Source organism: Mustela putorius, unplaced genomic scaffold (assembly GCF_011764305.1).
Source record: "Mustela putorius furo isolate JIRA1106 unplaced genomic scaffold, ASM1176430v1.1 tig00000228_pilon_pilon_pilon, whole genome shotgun sequence".
Taxonomy (NCBI): Eukaryota; Metazoa; Chordata; class Mammalia; order Carnivora; family Mustelidae; genus Mustela; species Mustela putorius.
Window position 1 is genome coordinate 559,689 of NW_025421322.1, and position 20,143 is coordinate 579,831.

At 38.8% G+C, this 20,143-nt stretch overlaps 1 protein-coding gene across 2 annotated transcripts in view; it reads right to left on the bottom strand.

Annotated features, from left to right (window-relative positions):
* PLEKHF2 (pleckstrin homology and FYVE domain containing 2) overlaps positions 1-19,630 on the bottom strand; it is a 30,830-nt gene extending 11,200 nt beyond the window's left edge. Inside the window, exon 1 of one of the 2 annotated variants that reach the window (XM_045077957.1) lies at positions 19,503-19,630. The gene's annotated coding sequence lies outside the window, so the exon portion shown is untranslated. The remainder of the gene's footprint in view (positions 1-19,502) is intronic. The other variant, XM_045077956.1, reaches the window with a different exon arrangement.
* Positions 19,631-20,143: the final 513 nt, after the last annotated feature.

A 20,143-nucleotide genomic window follows, 5' to 3' on the forward strand; every position in this document is an offset into this window, starting at 1 on the left:
GAAAACATCAGTGGGGGAAGGGGCAGAGGGAAGAGACAGAGTGGGTATTTGATCTCAGATCTCAGGACTCTGAGATCAAGACCTGAGCCAAAACCAAGAATTGGATGCTTAACCGACTGAGCCACCCAGGTCCCCTGGACAGTGGAATATTTTAAAGCTCCCCAAGTAATTCTAATATACAATTAAGGTTTAGATCCATTTTTCAGTTACAATAAATTAAAGAAAAAAATCCACTAAAATTTTTATGGAATTCATACTACACCCATATATTAGTTTAGAATAAGTTAACACTCCAACATCTTCTTGAGTTTTTATTGCTCCTCGTCAAGATTGATGATTATCTCTTCCCAAGGTTTCAAATCTTCTTTTGTGGCCCAATAATTTTGAAGGTTTCTTCTCACAAGATTATTACACATTTCTTTTTTCTTCTTCTTCTTCTTCTTTTTTTTTCTTTTTAGGGAGGGGCCAGGGAGAGCATAAAGAAAGAGAATCTTAAGGAGGCTCCACGGAGCCTGACATGGGGCTCAATTTCACAACCCTGAGGTTATGATGTGAGCTGAAATCAAGAGTCCAACACTTAACCAACTAAGCCACCAACCCACTTAACCAACTAACCAACTATGCCCACACCTAAGCCCCTACACATTTCTTTAGTAGGTTCCCAGAAACTTCATAGTTTTTGTTGCCATTTTGAATCTAGCTTTCCCCCATTATATTTTCTAATTAGTTATTAGTATTGATAAGAAAACTACTGGTACTTCTGTCTTTTCCCCTCCCATGTCCGGTCATTTCAGAGAACTCTATAAATTCCCAATTTTCCAAATGATATCCCCTTTGTCTTCTTTTCCAGCAAAAAATATCTGGCAGTGCTATTTCATAGCTAAAAATGTAAGAATCCAAGGCAAAAGAATAAAAAAAAACTTAAACTTTTACAAAGCTAGATTTGTATACCAAATAAAAAAAATTTTTAACAATCCAAGGTTTCAAGTTATCTCCTTCATAACTGTAGACAAGAAATGCATTTGAATTGTCCACTCTAGTCTTTTTGGTAACATCTTGTTTCTGTTCTTCAGTGGACTGTCTACCACCTGTTAAAAATGTAACACTAGAAGAGGCAAAAACTCTTCTAAAAAAGAAAAAGAATACTATTTACAATGGAGAAGCGAGTCCAACTGTCACAGAATACGATGGCCCAGTTCTTACTGAAAATCAAAACTTCTTATCTCATCTTTGAGGTGCGTTTAAAACAAAAAATCATATAATTAATTTCTTACATGTACCCATGACATCTGCTATCAGTGAGTATCAGTATTCAGCTATGCATTATAGTTGGGAAAATCAATACACTATAAACCAAATGGTTCTAATCTCAACTCAGGCACTAAAATAAGAGATTTCACACAAATTACCTAACTGTTGGGGATGGAGGAGGGGATGGAGGAGGAGCAGCAGCAGCCACCACCTTAAATAAAGTATCTATAAAGCACCTTCTTTGTTATTTTTTTTTTTAAGATTTTATTTATTTATTTGTCAGAGAGAGAGAGAGAGCACGCACAAGCAGGCAGAGGAGGAGAGAGAAGCAGACTCCCTGCTCCCGATTCGGGACTCGATCCCAGGACTCTGGGATCATGACCTGAGCCGAAGGCAGCAGCCCAACCGACTGAGCCACCCAGGCGTCCTGACCTTCTGTCTTTAAAATAATAAACTCTGATTGTGGTTGGGACATGTTTCTGGTTTACTGCAAGGCTAATTTGCCCACAAATTAATTTGTAATAAAAATTTTGACTGTATCTTACTATCAATCAAGATTTTAAAATCTGTTGTTACTACGTTCCTGAACTTCATAAAATCTATCTATGAAAAACCCACAGCAGATATCATCCTCAATGGGAAAAAGCTCACAGCCTTCCCATTGAGATCAGGTACACGACAAGGATGCCCATTCTCACTACTCTCGTTCAACACAGTATTAGAAGTCCTAGCAACAGCAATCAGACAACAAAGAGAAATAAAAGGTATCCAAACTGGCAATGAAGAAGTCAAACTCTCTTTCTTTGCAGATGACATGATACTTTATATGGAAAACCCAAGAGACTCCACCCCCAAACTACTAGAACTCATACAGAAACTCAGTAACGTGGCAGGATACAAAGTCAATGTACAGAAATCAGTTACTTTCTTATACACTAACAATGAAAATACAGAAAGGGAAATTAGAGAATCAATTCCATTTACTACAGCACCAAGAACCATTAGATACCTGGGAATAAACCTAACCAAAGAGGTAAGGGATCTGTACTCGAGGAACTACAGAACACTCATGAAAGAAACTGAAGAAGACACAAAAAGATGGAAGACCATTCCATGCTCTTGGATTGGAAGAATAAACATTGTTAAAATGTCAATACTGCCTAGAGCAATCTATAGTTTTAATGCCATTCTGATCAAAATTCCACCGGTATTTTTCAAAGAGCTGGAGCAAATAACTAAAATTTGTATGGAATCAGAAGAGACCCTGAATTGCTAAGGAAATGTTGAAAAAGAAAAACAAAATTGGCGGCATCACGTTGCCTGATTTCAAGCTTTACTACAAAGCTGTGATCACCAAGATGGCATGGTACTGGCATAAAAACAGACACACAGACCAGTGGAACAGAGTAGAGAGCCCAGATATGGACCCTCAACTCTAGGTCAAATAATCTTTGACAAAGCAGGAAAAAATATACAGTGGAAAAAAGTCTCTTCAATAAATGGTGCCAGGAAAATTGGAGAGTTATATGTAGAAGAATGAAACTCGACCATTCTCTTACACCGTACACAAAGATAAACTCGAAATGGATAAAAGACCTCAATGTGAGAAAGGACTCCATCAGAACCATAGAAGAGAACATAGGCAGTAACCTCTTCGATATCAGCCAGAGCAACTTCTTTCAAGATATGTCTTCAAAGGCAAAGGAAACAAAAGCAAAAATGAACTTTTGGGATTTCATCAAGATCAAAAGCTTCTGCACAGCAAAGGGAACAGTCCACAAAACAAAAAGGCAACCCACGGAATGAGAGAAGATATTTGCAAATGACAGTGCAGACAAAAGGCTGATATCCAGGATCTATAAAGAACATACAGAAAAAAGATAATCATGTCAAAAAATGGGCAGAAGACATGAACAGACACTTCTCCAAAGAAGACATACAAATGGCTATCAGACACGTGAAAAAATGTTCATCATCACTAGCCATCAGGGAGATTCAAATCAAAACCACATTGAGATACCACCTTGCACCAGATAGAATGGCCAAAATTAGCAAGACAGGAAACGTGTGTTGGAGAGGATGTGGAGAAAGGGGAAACCTCTTAAACTGTTGGTGGGAATGCAGGTTGGTGCAGCCACTTTGGAGAAAAATGTGGAGATTTCCTTAAGAAATTAAAAATAGAGCTTCCCCATGACCCTGCAATTGCACTACTGGGTATTTACCCCCACGATACAGATGTAGTGGAAAGAAGGGCCATCTGTACCCCGATGTTTATAGCAGCAATGGCCACAGTCGCCAAACTGTGGAAAGAACCACGATGCCTTTCAACGGATGAATGGATAAGGAAGATATGGTCCATATACACTATGGAGTATTATGCCTCCATCAGAAAGGATGAATACCTAACTTTTGTATCAACATGGATGGGACTGGAAGAGATTATGCTGAGTGAAATGTCAAGCAGAGAAAGTCAATCATCATATGGTTTCACTTATTTGTAGAGCATAACAAATAACATGGAGGAGATAGGGAGATGGAGAGAAGGGAGTTGAGGGAAATTGGAAGGGGAGATGAACTCTGAGAGACTATGGACTCTGAAAAAACAATCTGAGGGTTTTGAAAGGGGGGGTGTGGGAGGTTGGGGGAGCCAGATGGTGGGTATTATGGAGGGCACGTATTGCATGGAGCACTGCGTGTGGTGCATAAAGAATGAATTCTGTTACACTGAAAAGAAATTAAAAAAAAAAAATCTGCTGTTACTGCTGAATTGAGACTACAGAAAACGTAAAAGGGAAAGACAAACAGAAAAGTAATGAAAGAAGAGGGGAAAAAAGCAACAAACTATCAGAGATACATCCTCCCTGGGCAAATGTAAAAGTATTAAAGCAAACTACTCCTCCTCCTAATACAGGTAAGTCAAATAAACAATCTCTGTGTCTACCACATATGAAAAGGACAGGCCCATTCTCGTTTTCAAAAGTTCTATAGTTTAATAAGCATATAACAATAATCAGGAAATTCTAGGTAAAATTTTCAATAAAATATTAGGATGATAAAGCAAAAAAAAATACTTTGAAATCTATCAAGTTAAATTTGTAATTTCAGTAAAATTTACTTATTCCATCAAATAAGAGACAAAAGTTTTGTCCTCCCCTTTCTAATAGGATTTCTGTCAACTGAAAATCAACATGTATTCTTTTATTAATTGAGGTATAACTGACATGTAACATATAGCTTCAAGTATAAAATGTTTTGGCATTTGTATACATTGCAAGATGATTACCACAGTAAATCTAGTTACCATATGTCACCACACAAATTTTGTTTTCTTGTGATGAGAACTCTTAAGATTTACTCTCTCGATTTTATAATGTGCGCAATATTATTGACTACTGTCACCATGCTCTATATTACCTCCTTGTGACTGGAAGTTTGTTCCTCTTGACCCCCTTATCCCATTTTACCCATCCCCTGGCAACCACCATTCTATCTTTGTGGTTTTTTTCATCTTTGCTTTTAGATTCCAATTTTAAGTGAGATCATACAGTACTGTCTCTGCCTAACTTACTTCATTAGCATAACGTGCTCAAAATGGCAAGACCTCATTCTGTTTTATGTCTGAGCACTATCCCATTTTATATATATATAAATATATGCATCATTACAAATTTATATATATAATATCAATAAATAAATAAATAAATAAATATCCATTCTAACAGGTGTGAGGTGATACATTGTAGCTTTGATTTGCATTTCCCTGATGGCTAGTAATACTGAGCATATTTCCATGGGCCTATTGGCCATCTGTATGTCTTCTTTGAAAAAGTATCTATTCAGATACTTTACCCATTAATTATTAAAATTGATTGTTTTTTGGCTACTGAATTGTAATAACTTTATATATTTTGGAAATAAATCCCTTATCAGATAATGATTTGCAACTATTTTCTCCCATTCAGTAGGTTGCCTATTTATTTTGTTGAAGGCTACCTTTGCTGTGCAGAAGATTTTTAGTTTGATGTAATTCTACTTGTTTATTTTTGCTTTTGTTGCTTTTGCTACTGGAGTCAGACCCAAAAAATCACTGCCAAGACAGATGTCAAAGAGCTCATTGCCTACATTTTCTTCTAGGAGTTCTATGGTTTCAGGTCTTATATTCATCTCTTTAATCCATTTTAAGTTGATTTTTGTGTATGCTGTGACTCTACTGCATTTCTAGACTCTAGTGCATTTATTTATTACTTTTAATAGTCTTATGATAAAGTCTTTAGGGTTTCCTATATATAAAAGCAAGTCATCTGCAAATAATGAGTTTTACTTCTTTCCAATTGGGACAGCTTTTATTTCTTGCTTATTAACCACTGTGACTGGGGATTTTCAATACTATGTTTAATAAAAGTGGAAAGTAGGCAGGCATCCTTGTCTTTTTCTTAATCTTAGAGGAAAAGTTTTTAGTTTTTCACCATTCAGTATGATCTTAGCTCTGGGCTTGTCATACGTAGTGCTTACTTTATTTTTTAAGATTTTATTTATTTGAGAGAGAGAAAATGAGACAGAGAGAGCATGAGAGGAGAAAGGTCCGAGGTAGAAGCAGATTCCCTGAAGAGCAGGGAGCCCTATGTAGGACTCAATCCCTGGACTCCAAGATCATGACCTGAGCCAAAGGCAGTCACTTAACCAACTGAGCCACCCAGGCGCCCATAGATAGCCTTTATTATGTTGATGAATGTTTTCTCTATATCCACATATTCAGAGTTCTTATCATAAATATTGAATTTTAACAAATGCTTTTTCTACATCTATTGAGATGACCATATATTTTTATCCTTTATTTTGTTAATAGGGTATGTTACACTGATTTGCAAATGTTAAACCATCCTTGCATCCCTGGAATAAACCTCACTCAATTATCCTTTTAATGTATTGTTGAGTAAGGGTTTGCTAATATTCTACTGATGACTTTTCCATCTGTGTTCACTAGAAATACTGGCCTACAAATTTTTTTGTGTGTGATGCCCCTGTGTGGTTCTAGTGTAAGATAATGCTGGCCTTGTAAAGTGAGTTTGGAAGCATTTCCTCCTCTTCCATTTTTTGGAAAAGTTTGAGAAGGGCAGTTATTAACTCTTTAAATGGTTGGCAGAGTTCATCTGTGAAGCCATTTGGTCCTGGACCTTTGCTGGGAGGTTTCTGATTACAGCTTTGATCTCCTTACCTTATCAATCTATTTAGATTTTCTACTTCTTCATTATTTAATCTTGGAAAATTGTGTATTTCTAGAAATTTGGTCCATTTCTTCCAGGCTGTCCAATATGTTGATATGTAAGTGTTTACAATAGTTTCTTATGATCCTTTGTATTTCTGTGGTATCAGCTGTAACTTCTCTTTCATTTCTGATTTATGTGAGCCCTTCCCTGTTCTTCTTGGTAAGTCTAAAGCTCTGTCAATTTTATCTTTTTTTTAAAAAATATTTTATTTATTTATTTGACAGACAGAGATCATAGATAGGCAGAGAGACAGGTATAGAGAGAAGGGGGAAGCAGGCTCCCCGCTGAGCAGAGAGCCTGACGTGGGGCTTGATCCCAGGACCCTGAGATCATGACCTGAGTGAAGGCAGAGGCTTAACCCACTGAGCCACCCAGGGACCCCCTGTCAATTTTATCTTTTAAACCTCCCCCCCCCCCAAAAAACTAGCTTTCAGTTCATTGATCTTTCCTATTGTCTTTTTAGACTCTTTTTCATTTATTTCTGCTTGGTTCTTTATTTCCTTCCTTCTACTAACTTTGGCTCTGTTTGTTTTTCATTTTCTATTTCTTTTAGGCATAAAGTCAGATTATTTGAGATCTTTCTTGTTTCTTAAGGTGGGCCTATAATGCTATGAGTTTCCTTCTTAGAACTGCTTTTGCTGCCTACTACAGACTTCGATAAACTGTGTTTCCATTTTCATTTGTCCCAGAGTATTAAAAAAAATTTTTTTTTTTTTAAATTTAAGGAGGCTCCACAGCCAGTGTGGAACCCAGCCTTAGGCTTGAACTCACAACCCTGAGATCAAGACCTGAGCTGAGATCAAGAGTTGGATACTTAACCAAATGGGCCACCCAGGCTCCCCCAAAGTATTTTTTTAAAAAAATTTCTCCATTGGTTTCTTCATCAACACACTGACTGTTCGGTAGCATGTTGTTTAATCTCTAAATATTTGTGATTTTCCTAGTTTTCTTCTTACAACTGATTTCTAGTTTCGTATCACTGTGGTCAGAAAAGATGCTTGATATGATTTCAATTTTCCCAAGTTTATTAAGACTTGTTTTGTGGGGTAACATATGATCTATCTTGGAGAATATGTTTCATCTGCATTTGAGAGAATGTATATTCTGCTGCTTTTGGATGGAAAGTTCTGTATGTATCTATTAAATCCATCTAGTCTGATGTGTTAAGGCTGATTGTTTCTTTATTGATTTCCTATCCAGGTAATCTATCCCTTGATGTAAGTGGGGCTTTAAAGTCCCCTACTATTACCATATTGCTGTCAACTTCTCCTTTTAGGTCTGTTATGTACAGCAAACATTATTTAGGTGCTCCTATGTTGGGTGCATAAACACATACAAATGTTATAATCCTCTTCTTGGACTGACCCCCTTATCATTATATAATGCCTATGCCTATCTTTGTCTCTTACTACAGTCTTTTTTAAAAGTCTAGTTTGTCTGATAAACGTATAGCTACTCCAGCTTTCTTTTGGGTTCTATTTGCATGAAAAAATCTTTTCACATCTCTGCACTTTCTGTGTGTATCTTTACATCTGAGGTAGGTCTCTTGTAAGCAGAGTATAGATGGGTCTTTTTTGGTTGTTGCTAAACCTATTCAACCACAGTGTCTTTTGATTGGAGAATTTAATCCTTTTACATTTAAAGTAATTATTGATTTCTGGCTGTATTGTTGTTCTTCTCTGTTCCTTTCTTCTTCTCTTGCTCCCTCCCTTGCGGTTAACACTTTCTTCAGTGTTGTGCTTAGATTTCTTTCTTACTATGTTTTATGTATCTGTAATAGGTTTTTGCTTTGTCATTACCATAAGGCTCATATATAAAATCCCATAGATACAAAACAGTCTATTTTGACTTGACAGCAACTTAAGTTTAAATGTATTCTTAAAACTCTAACTTTTTGACCCATATTTTGTTTTTTATGCCACTTCTTATTTTGTGTCTCCCTTAACGGGGTTATTGTAGTTACAGGTTTTTAAAAAATTACCTATATCTTTTAACCTTCATATTAGCTTTATAAATAATTTATCCACTCTCTTTACTGTATATTTACCTTTACCAGAGATATTTACATTTTCCAATGTTATCTTATTAATGCCCTTTATTTTCAGCTTAAAGAAGTCCTTTAAACATTTCTGTAACATTGGTTTACTGGTGACCAGCTCCTTCAGCTTTTGTTTGTTTGGGTAAACTCTTTACCTCTCCTTCAATTCTGAATAGTAATCTTGCCACATAAAATAGTCTTAGTTGGAAGCTCTTATCTTTCAGTACTTGAAATACATTGTGCCACATTCCCTTCTGGCCTGCAAAGTTTCTGATGAAAAATATGCCTATCTGGGACGCTTGGGTGGCTCAGTTGGTTAAGCCGCTGTCTTCGACTCAGGTCATGATCCTGGGATGGAGTCCTGCATCAGGCTCTTTGCTCAGCAGGGGGCCTGCTTCTCTCTCTGCCTCTGCCTGCTGCTCTGCCTGCTTGTGTTCTCCCCACCCCTCTCTGACAAATAAATTAAAAAAAAAATGCCTATCATGTTACCAGTTGTTTTTTCTCTTGGTGCTTTTAAGATGCTCTGTTTAACTTTTGACCTTTTAATTGCAAGGTGTCTTGGTGTGGATCTTTGGGGATTCATCTTATTTGGAACTCTCTAGGCTTCCTGAATCTGGATATGTTTCCTTCCCAAGTGAGGAAAGTTTTCAGCCATTAAGTCTTCAAATAAGTTTTCTGCTCCAGTCTTTCTCTCTTCTCCTTCTGGAACCCCTATAATGCCAATGTTATTCTGCTTGATGTTGTCCCTTAGGTCTCTTAAGCTATCTTCATTAAAAAAAAAAAAATTATGTATCATTATTATTATTTTTGGCTGCTCTGTTTGGGTGAGTTACACTGCCTGGACTGCTAAATTACTGATTCTTTCTTCTGCTTCATCTAGTCTGCTGTTGAATGCCTCTAGTGTATTTTTCAGTTCAGTTACTATATTCTTCAGCTCTGTGAGTTTGTTGAGTACTTCCTTATTTTTCTATCTCTGCTGAAGTTCTCACTGGGTTCATTCTTCTAAGTTCTGTGAGCATCTTTACGAAGATTACTTTATCAGGGCAGAGACCCCTGGCTCCTCAAGGAGCTGCTCCACTTGTGAGATCCATCCCAACTGTGCACTGCCACAATGGGTGGGGACTTTTGGCAAGACTGCCTCTCTGCCTCTCCTACCTGTCTCAGTGTGGCCCTTCTCCTGTTTGTTGTAAGGAGTTGTATGGCTAGTTTTCAGGTACTTAACCAGAGGAAGTTGATCCATAGGTGGCTGTAGATTCAGTGTGTCCATGGGAGGAGGGGAGTTCCTATACCATCATCTTGAACACCCCTTCCACAACATATACTGTAGAAATTAGTGATTAACAAAATAAAGTTTATGTTTTAGATAAGAAAAAAAGGGACAAACATCTATATTTTAAATTTAAACTCATATAAAGCTAGATTGAGAGAACTGAACAAAATTTGAACATTTAGAGAGAAGCCATAGTAATTTTTTAAAAAGTCTCTCCTAGACACCAAATCTATTATTCAAGGGTAAATTCAAATGCATACTCTACAGGCTTAGCCAGAAAAGGAAAAAAGAAAAAAAGTAACATTTACTCAACACCTATACACATGCTGGGCACTTCCACATTTTACTATTTTAATGATCTAAATTTTGTTAAGTGGTAATTATGTACATGTTACAAAAGTAAATTAAGTCATGTATAGTTAAACAATCATCCTATTGCCTCACAGCTAGTTATTATAAAAATGTATGTTTTTCTATTAGACTTTGCTACCTTCAGAAATATTATAGAAATATTTGACTTAAGTGAACCATATTATGTATGTGAAGAAAGCCACTGATAAGAGAAAAAAATTAAAGCATGGTAATAAGTATAAAAAGGCTAAAAGTGATCATTCAAATATACTAAAAGGAAGTGAAAAGTGTTTAGGGTGTCAGTAAAGGCAATTTCAAATAGGTTAGGCTTGCTAGAGAAATTTACCACAGTATATAAAACCCAAGCTATAGTGGAGGATTTTAGAGAATTTGGAAAACCAGAATAGAGACACTGGGAGTTACAAGAGATTTTTGGAGAGGTAGGAGATAGTGGGAAAAATATAGACCTCAAGTTTAAAGCAGGACTTCCAAACTTAAACCAGCATTTATAGCATACAACACAAGGCAAGATTATTCTTTTTGTTTTTTAGAGAGAACATGTGCATATGCCCACACATGTGGTAGGGGAGGAAGGGGCAGAGGGGCAGAAAGAGAATCTCAAGGAGGCTCCATGCCCAATGTGGATCTCGATGTAGGGCTCAATCCCATGGCCCCAAGATCATGACTCAAATCGAAATCAAGAGTCAGATGTTCAACCCACTGAGCCACCCAAATTCTCCAAGATTAATATTCTTTAACTATACATAATCAGGTAATCCCTATTCAAAACCCAAAGGTTCCCTGGCTGATCAAATTAAATCTAAAATCCTTAATCTGGCATTCAAAGCCTTTCAGAGTCAAGCCCCAGCCTGTCTCATGCTATCTTTCCAGTTCTACCTCTTTATATATGTACTCTTTGTTATAGTCAAAGCAGATTACATGGTATTCTCAGAATATGCTGAGCTTCCTAGCCTACCTGTGAGTCCAATATGTGGCCCCCTCCCCTGTTATTCTGAAATTTTACCAATTCCTCATGATTCAGTCAGTTCAGTACTCAAAGCTATCAGTCTGTACTGATCTGAGAATGGCCAACAGTTAGAAGTGGCAGCAGCTTTTTCACCTAGAGTTTGACAAAAATCAAAGACTTCATTTTGACATCTATACTAGTGTTCACAGAAAACAGGAACCAAACCTACACATCAATTGCTTTACTACACCCCCAGTTTTTAAATTTACAAGCAAATGTTTGGATCCATTTAACTAGTATCTAATTATGAATTCTAAGTATTGAGCATGACAGATCCTGTTTTTTAAAAAAAAAACCAATCTCATGATAATATACAAAAATGATTTCTTCTCTTGCCAAGAAGCACAGCTGTTTAGTTAGCAAATAAAAAACGATGATGTGTGCATATTTTCACCACCAACAAAATTCAGATAAAGAAGTGCATCATTTCAGAAAATTTTTATACAGGGGCAGCTGTACAGTGTTGACTGCTATAAAGAACCACTGTATAATACTGAAAGGCTAGTAAAGCTCAAATAAATATTGCTGTGGAGCTGGTTATTCTATCATGCCCCTAACAAATTTTCTTTAATATTTTTCAAAGCAGTTGCAATCTGCTCACCACATTTCAAGGCTTTCTGCTTTGTGTCAGAGGAAAAAAGAATGAAGGAAACACTGGGATTTAAGACATGTACCACAAAATTTTAATAAAAAGCAAATTAATTAAGTACTGTGATAAAAATAGTTAACAAAGCAGTAAGGAAGCAAAAAAGGAAGAGTGAAGGTATGGCGTGAAGACTGTAGCATTTGAACACTTGAAACAGGTGTGAACAATAAGTGGAACCTCAAAAGGCAAAATAATGGTAAAGGCACAATGCTCTGCAAGAAAACATGTGTTAAAAAAAGTCACATGTACAGATGCATTAGAGGCTAGAGGGAGTTATTTAGTAGAAAAACAGGGGAGGAAAAAAAAAAGAACAGATTTTGGTTCTTGAAGAGTTCTTTCTGAAGCTTTTGGAAAGAGTGATCTGATGAGTTGTTAAGAGTGACGTTTGCAACAGAAAAGAATAGCGATCAGGTTCAGGACTGCTATAACTAACCAGAAGTGGAAGAATAAAGCTGAAATCAATCCACGGGTTCTTGGTCTAAGCAATAGCGAAGCTGGTAAGAGCAATACTAATTTTCCATAAATCTGTTGAAGTAGCAGTAAACATTTACTGACCTCTTACTCTGTACAAAGTATTAATAAAAAGATAGAAGTACTCAAACTAACAATCTCTATGAAGGAGAAAGACAAGTTTAAAATAGTATATAAATCCAAGTTTATATACATAAAACTATGTAATTCATGTGTTATACATTAGGGTATGTGTCTATAAGAAAGAGAGTGATGGGAATAAATGATAAAGAAGAAAACAAAAGACAAGAAAAGAGTTTGGTACCCATGTAGTATGCTATGAACTAAGGAATATGATTAATTTAAATCTGTGCACTCAGTTTAAGGAGCAAAGGAGAAACAAACCAAACACATTAAAAAAATAAATAAGAGTGATGAAGCCCAGGGCCAAAGTGTTTAGTTGGGAGGTAATTGTGGCCAGGGGGAACATCTAGAAGTAACTCTAATATGACTAGAAATTCAAGCTGGGCCATAAAGCAAAAGTGGTAGGTCAAACTATTTGGGGGAGAGGGAGAGATACAGGGAGTAATGGTGTACAAACATATTCCTTAGAGAAGAAACAGGTGAGCCCAGGCTGGAGCAGGTAGGGACAGAAGAAAGTATGGTGGCAGAGGAGAAATCTGGTAAGATAGAGAAGAGCCAAACTGCAAAGGAAAATAAGCATCAGACTAAAGAGTTTAGACTTTATTATACAGGCAACAGGAAGACAGGCTTTCAAATAGGAAAAGGTTAATCAGTACACACAAAAGCAGTAGGCAGGATGACTGGAGAGACTACTGAAGTTAGACTGAAGGCAAACAAAACAAAACAAAAACCCAGAGGGTAACAAAAGACTGAGTCATAATAATTGACAGCCTAAATAAAAAGGGGAAGAGAGACTTAGGAGGTATAGAAAATAGGATTTAGAAACCAACTGAATATATGGGTGAAAAGTGAGTGCAAGATGACTTCAAAGGTCTAAGCATAAGTCATTGGTAGATGCTAGGTTTGCTTGGGGAGGAAGAAGACATCAGTTTAGGACATACTCATCTTGAAATACTTTCAGGGTATCCACAAGTCACACAAATGCTAGGATGAGCAGGGAGCTCCAAGATTGAAACAGACTAAGCAGTCATTCATATAGAGATGCTGGTTGATGCTGTGGAAGACAGAAGTCAAAGGACTGAACTTAAGGGAACACCTACTTTAGAAAGCAAGAGACAAGCAAAAGAAGAGAGAAGGGGAGAAAGGAGAGCACAAAGTACCCTTTCAACGTGATTTCACGTGTCTCACAAGTCTCAGAGACTAAATAACCGGCTTGTGCCAAAAGTCACAAATAGCAGTGAAACACGTGGAAAAACTGAGGACTAATGGTAATGTATAATAATAAAATGCTTCAGAAAGCACTGCCCTTTGACCCTGGCATTTTTAACCACAGAAATTTATCTTGAGAAAGAAACTCTTGTGGAGGTTGGGGGAGGGGCACACATGCTGTACGTAAAAAGTTTTCCCTCTGGCATTAAGTCTAATAGTGAAAAACAGAATTTAAATTTCTAGCCAGAGAGAGGAGTGGTTATTATATATACCATGAAAAAGTCAAATGTCTTAAAAGAAAATATTTTACCACAAAAAATTTTAAAACTGCAATAATGAAGGGAAAAAAGCATTAAAGTTTAAGAAAAATATTTGTAACATATGACAAAGGGTCAACATTTTTACTATAAAAAAGGCCCATATAATTAAATCAAAAGAAAAAAAGGAAAATATCCCCAAAGAAAAATGGATGAGATACAATTTCCAAAACAACAAATAAAAATGACCAGTAAATGGAATAATGTTGGTTCTCAGTGCTAATCAAAGAAATACAAATAAAAATGATGTATTATTCACTTAAGATGTGGGGGAAATGGGCACTAATTCTTCACAGAATACACTGCAACAACTTTTCTAAATGCCATTTTTGGCATCAGAAGCACTCTAGAAAGTTTACACAAGAATTCTATTTCCAAGAACATATGCAAAAAAACAGACCATTGTACAAAGTTATTCACATACAAAAGTTCACTCTAGCTTTGTCTTAATAATGCTGAAAAGCCAGAAATAACTTAAGCGGTCAACAATAGGAGCCTAGTTACGTCAATTATGGCACATCCATATTATGATTTTTCAACAATTCTTGACAGAACAGATTAATATTTAATGTGGAAAATTGTTAAATAAGGCAGTTATTAGATTTCTAAACAGCACATATAATAGAAACCCCCCCCCCCTTTTTTTTTAAGTCTGGAAAGACACACCAAAAATTTAGTACTCATTGTCTCTAAGTACCAGGATAAAATATTTTTACATTGCCTAATTATTTTATAATGAACACATATATTTTAAAAATATTTTATTTATTATTTATTTCCGAGAGAGAGTGAGTGAATGAGAGCAAGCGAGTAAGCACAAGATGGGGGGGGAGGGGAGGTCAGAGGGAGAAGCAGACTCCCTGTGGGATTCTGGGATCATGACAGGAGCCCAAGGTAAACGCTTAAGCTTAACGTTAACTGACTGAGCAACCCAGGCCTCCAACACATATTCTCTCATAGACAAAAAATACTTACTGATTAAGTAATAAGATGTAAAGAACATGTAGAAAAATATGTGTAAAAAACAAATGCAAAATTACAGATACAACTGATAAAAAATAAACAATAAAGATCTTTTTAATTTTTCCTCAACTATTATTTAAATGAAACAAACATAAAGAAGTATAATTCCACTTACAAAAATGGAAAGAAAAAAAGACGAAAAAGTTAATGCAAAGGAGAAAACAGAAAATTCACATCACAAAATCTTAATCATTTTAGAAGCAAGTTCATCCTAAGAGTCAAGCATTTCAAGATTGGGGTTAATAATCTGAGTTAGACTGAAAACACAACAGAGAAAATGAATCAACTTGGGGATGAGAAAAGGATTAGAAAGCAGCTAGTACACAGGCAGCTGGAAAACAAATACTCAACAGTCACCAAAGCTGTGACTTTTTTCAGGAGTGCTAGGCAGAAAAAGGAAACAGCGGTATTTACAAGTTGAGAATCGACCAGCTATATACAGCAAAGGTCAAGGAGAGGAATATGAGGTGCTAGTGATTTCACAGAATATGAACTCCAAGGTTCAGCACTGGAAAGGTGGAAAATGAACAGCCTGGGAGAAGACAATGAGGACAAAAAGCTGGTTCATCAGGTAAGATGGAAAACAGAAACATGGGCTCCTGAATCACCACCTCGTTAGTTTAAGACCTGAGGCAGTTCAAAATGATGACAAGGTTAAATAACTGGGTCATTCGTGTAGGTTGCTGATGCAGAGTGGTGGTGAAGGTCACTGGAATAAGTCAACTGTAGTTACTTACAAACGTGGCCCACCTTTCTGGTCTGAAATGATTATAACTGTACTGTAACCTTTATATACTTCACTTTCCTTGATTCAGATATATTCTTTGTAGTCTGATAGGAATTTGGGGGGTACTTAACCTGTCTCTGTACTTTATTCAACCACAAAACAAAGAGACTAAGGAAATGGAAGAGTGAATTTTATCAGTGATTCTCAACCTTGACTACACATTAAAATCATGGGTGTTTAAAAAACAAACAAACAAACAAACAAACAAAAAACAGGCAAAACTACCTATGCTTTGACCCCAAACCCAGCAATTCTTTTTTGGTTCTAGGATTCCAGGGTGGAAGTTCAGGAATCATTTTTAGTAAGTTCTTCGCGGAATTCTAATGTGCATCCAAGGTTGAAAACTAAAATACATATATCTAACTGCTGCTTACTTTTTTTTTTTTTTGTTTTTAAGATTTATTTAATTGAGAGAGATCGCAGGGGGAGAGAGAGTCTTAAGCAGACTCCATGCTGAGCTGGGAGCCCCACCTAGGGTGGATCTTACCACCAGGAGATCAGATCTGAGCCAAAACCAGAATGCTCACCAACTGTGCCACCCAGGTGCCCCTAAAAGTTGCTTCCTTTAAAAATTCTATGATCCTATGTAAATGACAATTACTTTGTTCATTTGCTAATGAGTATCATGCACCATGCACTTCCACAAACATATTTTAGTAAATCCTCACAACACTTTGAGGTAAATAGCCGTGTCCGTTTCACAAATGAGTCCTGTGAAACTTAGAGAAATGAAGCAACTTGTTCTAGAGTCACAGGCCAGTAAGGAGTACAGCTACAGATATGTTTGTTCCAGTCCACCCCACACGCAACCTACTTTTTCTAGCACTCACAGTAACTACTTGAATGCCTTCTCTTCCTTCCTAGAACCTTACAAATTAGGCACACTAGTGTGTAATTAATGGAGAGAAAGTTATTTTTTGGGGGGGGGGGGCAGGGATTTAACCCCAAATTCTACAGTAGTTTCATTATATAATTAGTAAATACCTTTACCTAGAGAGGTTTGGGACCTGACACAGCACTCTACAAGTGTATCTATGAAGTATACTTTATTCAGCTAAGCCAACAAAAACATTGCTATCAAGCATGCAGCTGGCATACAAAGCTGGTTCTCATAGATAAGCTTATCAATAGAAAAGCAATTTTTATATGCTTTCCATTAAGTAAGGCATTCTAAACCAAAATCCTAAGATAATTCTGACAAAACAATAACTGACAGTAAGGAGAGTTGCTCTATCAAAGAGCTTAAATGTATAAACATGACCTTCAAATTTATAAGGAATTACCTCTATTTCCACCTAGTACAAATAAATTCAATCACACTTTAAAATTATGATTATTACTCTTTTGTTGCCACATTGCTGCTTCTTTGCTGATTATACCATTATCTACTTAGAAATTTCATAAACATTCAAGGTCTGTATTTCCAGGTCTAAATTTACTTAGTTAACAAGATAAACATTCCCCCCCACACACACACCTAAAAAAGTATTAGAGAAGATTGAACTTCTATGCCCATGGAAAGGGCAATTTATTTTATTTTATTTTTTATCTTAGTTATTTGAGAGAGAGCTAGAGCGTGCGCGCTCCTGAGGGAGCACAGAAAGAAGGGAGGAGGGGCAGAAAGGGAGGGAAAGAATCTCAAGCACACTTTGCTCTGACTGCGGAGCCCCCTGCCCTGAGATCATGACCTGAGCCAAAACCAAGAGTTGGATGCTTAACTGAATATGCCACCCAGGTGCCCCTGGGAAGGGCAATTTAATAGGAAATTCATGAAGTATGATTTACAAGGAACAGATGTGCCCTCATCCATTCAAGCCTTTCCTGAGCTTCTGCTATGTTCTCTGCACACTGGGGATGAAGAGGTCAATCATGCAAAGGCTATTTAGTCAAGGAGGTGCCATGACAGATCAGTGTAGTATTTACTGGATGGCAATGGTATAAGTTAATTATTCTTGGCGAGAGAAAGGGAGTAGGATAAGGAGAACAGCACAGAAAGGTTTCAAAAAGTATAGACTCAAGTGAAAATTTCACTACAAGAACCCTTGTAAATCAGCTCTCTAGGAAAAAAAATTTACTGAGGAATTAAAATCAGCAAGAGCAGCAAAGACAGAGGAAACAAGGTGGACAGAGACTGCTCCATGACAGGAGTTCAGTATCCTACAAAGTTAAAGCTATAGGAAAAACACGAAGGCTTCAGAGTCATAAAGACCTCAGTTCAATACCAGTTTGGCTGCAAGACTTATGAAGTTAGTTAAGTCACCTCATTCCTAGGTGAATTCTTCATGCAGAAAAACAAATGTGTATAATGGTGTTTACTTGACAATGGAGCAAAACAAAAAGGATTTAAGAACTAAGGAAATTAGCAGCCAAATCTGAGCAGAAGCTCTATCATTACCTCTAGATTAAGAAGAGAAATTCTCCAAGAAATGTTTTAGGGCTCATCCTATTTGTGGTTAAGAGCCCCTTCAGTTCATTTAGCAGAATTTTAAAGCTAAAATGCCTTTATTAAACACATCAATTTACATTCATTGGACTGGGGTAATTCGGGCTGAATCTTTTTTGATCCCTTGGGTCAGTACACCACTTTTCTGTTTTTGAGGCGATAGGATGTGCTTTCCAATTAAGGAGAGAAACCTAATACCATTCACCTCCAGCGCTGTCAAGACCTGAAGAGATTAAAAATAGAAGCTTTCCTTAATACTGAATTAACCTGAGGACCCCGTGAGCTACTACAGTACAGAAAAAAAGGGTGAATGCTCAAAACATGGCAGACACTCACCTTTAAAAAAACAAAGAGAAGAAAAAAAAGCTTTGTAATGTCAAGATTACTTCACCTTAAGACACATGCCTTTAAGTCTGTCAAAGTTCCTAAGTCTGTCTTTAGTTAAGTCTCTCCTGTAACGTACTACATCACAACAAAGAAGGTATTTATCAACTTACACACTTTGTGAGTCCATGAATTACAAAAGGGCTTAGTTATGTGTAACCTTAATACTACCATGTCCACCGCACACTCACGAGTTATTGCTATAATGCAAGAACACACAAGGGAATTCAAGCAACATGAGCAGCAAGCTCTCGGACCTCGGGAAATTTTTAAAAAAGGAAAAATAAATTCGGCCTAAGACCATACAACTTTAAAAGGCTCTAAATAAACGCGTTAGAGCCAACGCTTCCATCAGAACAAATTCTGTGGTGCCATTTTTTGCCCCGAGTCACATAAAAAATATGCCGTTCAACTCACAACTTCCCTAATGCCCAGACCCCTCAAACTTTTTGGACAGAAAGACGAGGGGACCCTGAGACGCCACTGGCCGCGAACGGGACCCCAGCCCTCGTGCCCCGCAACTTCTCGCTCGACCTGCGGACCCCCTTGGCGCCTCCGCCCGCGCCCGGCCCCGCGGTCCGCGGCCCCGCCGCCCCGGCAGGCGCCAGCGCGGACCCTCCGGACAGCCCCGGAGCCCGCGGGCGCAGGCGGCGGTGTCCTGCGGGCGGGTGCGGCTCGCTCCCGGCGTCGGCAGGCCAGCCCCAGCGCGCGGGGAGCGGCCCGGAGCGCCCCGTTTCTCACAGACCCCAACATGGCGTCGGCCGCCGCCCGCGACGACGACACCTCCCCGCGCCGCAGACGGCCCGGGGACCGCGGGGGAAGCGCCAGAAAGTTTCGCTTCTCCTCTCCCGGCCCGCGAGGGACCGACGCACAACCAGCCTCGGGCTTCACCTACCCAGGCGGGCACGGGCGGCGACGGCGGCGGCGGCGAAGGTCCGACTCTTCCTCGTCCCGGGCGCCGGGCGCGGACTCTGTCCGCTCGTCCGCCCCAGCCTCCCAGGGTGTGTGCAGACAGCGGCCCCGCGCAGCCGGCGCGATCCGGACGCGGCGGGCGGGCGGGCAGGCGGCCGGCCGGCACCGCCGCTCGCAGGTGACTCCCCCGCCCCTCCAGTCGAACCCCACAACGGCCGCTTGGGCTGGTCTCTCCCCTGCGCGTGCACGAGCGCGCCGCCGCCCACACGCCAGGCGCGAGCACTCGGGCACGAGCACACCCACAAGGCTCACTCCCCGCCCTTTCTTGCTTGTTCCCTCGCCCCGCCCGTGCGGCCCCGCGCGACGTGCTCGAGGGGGAGGGGCCTCAGCGAAGGCCACACCCACCTAGGCTGCGGGGACGGAGAGGAGGTTCCTCCGCTCACTCTGTGGACTCGCGCACTGGCATCTGCTGGGTGCGCGTGGGACGTTTCACCTGGAGTTCCTGCCTCTTGGCAATTCTTTGGCAAGGATTGTTCATCTCATTACGAGTGTTTTTTCGGAAGAATGGAAGGAAGGTTGGGTTGCCTTTCCCCACCCACTGAACGGGCATCCCCAGGCAACTCA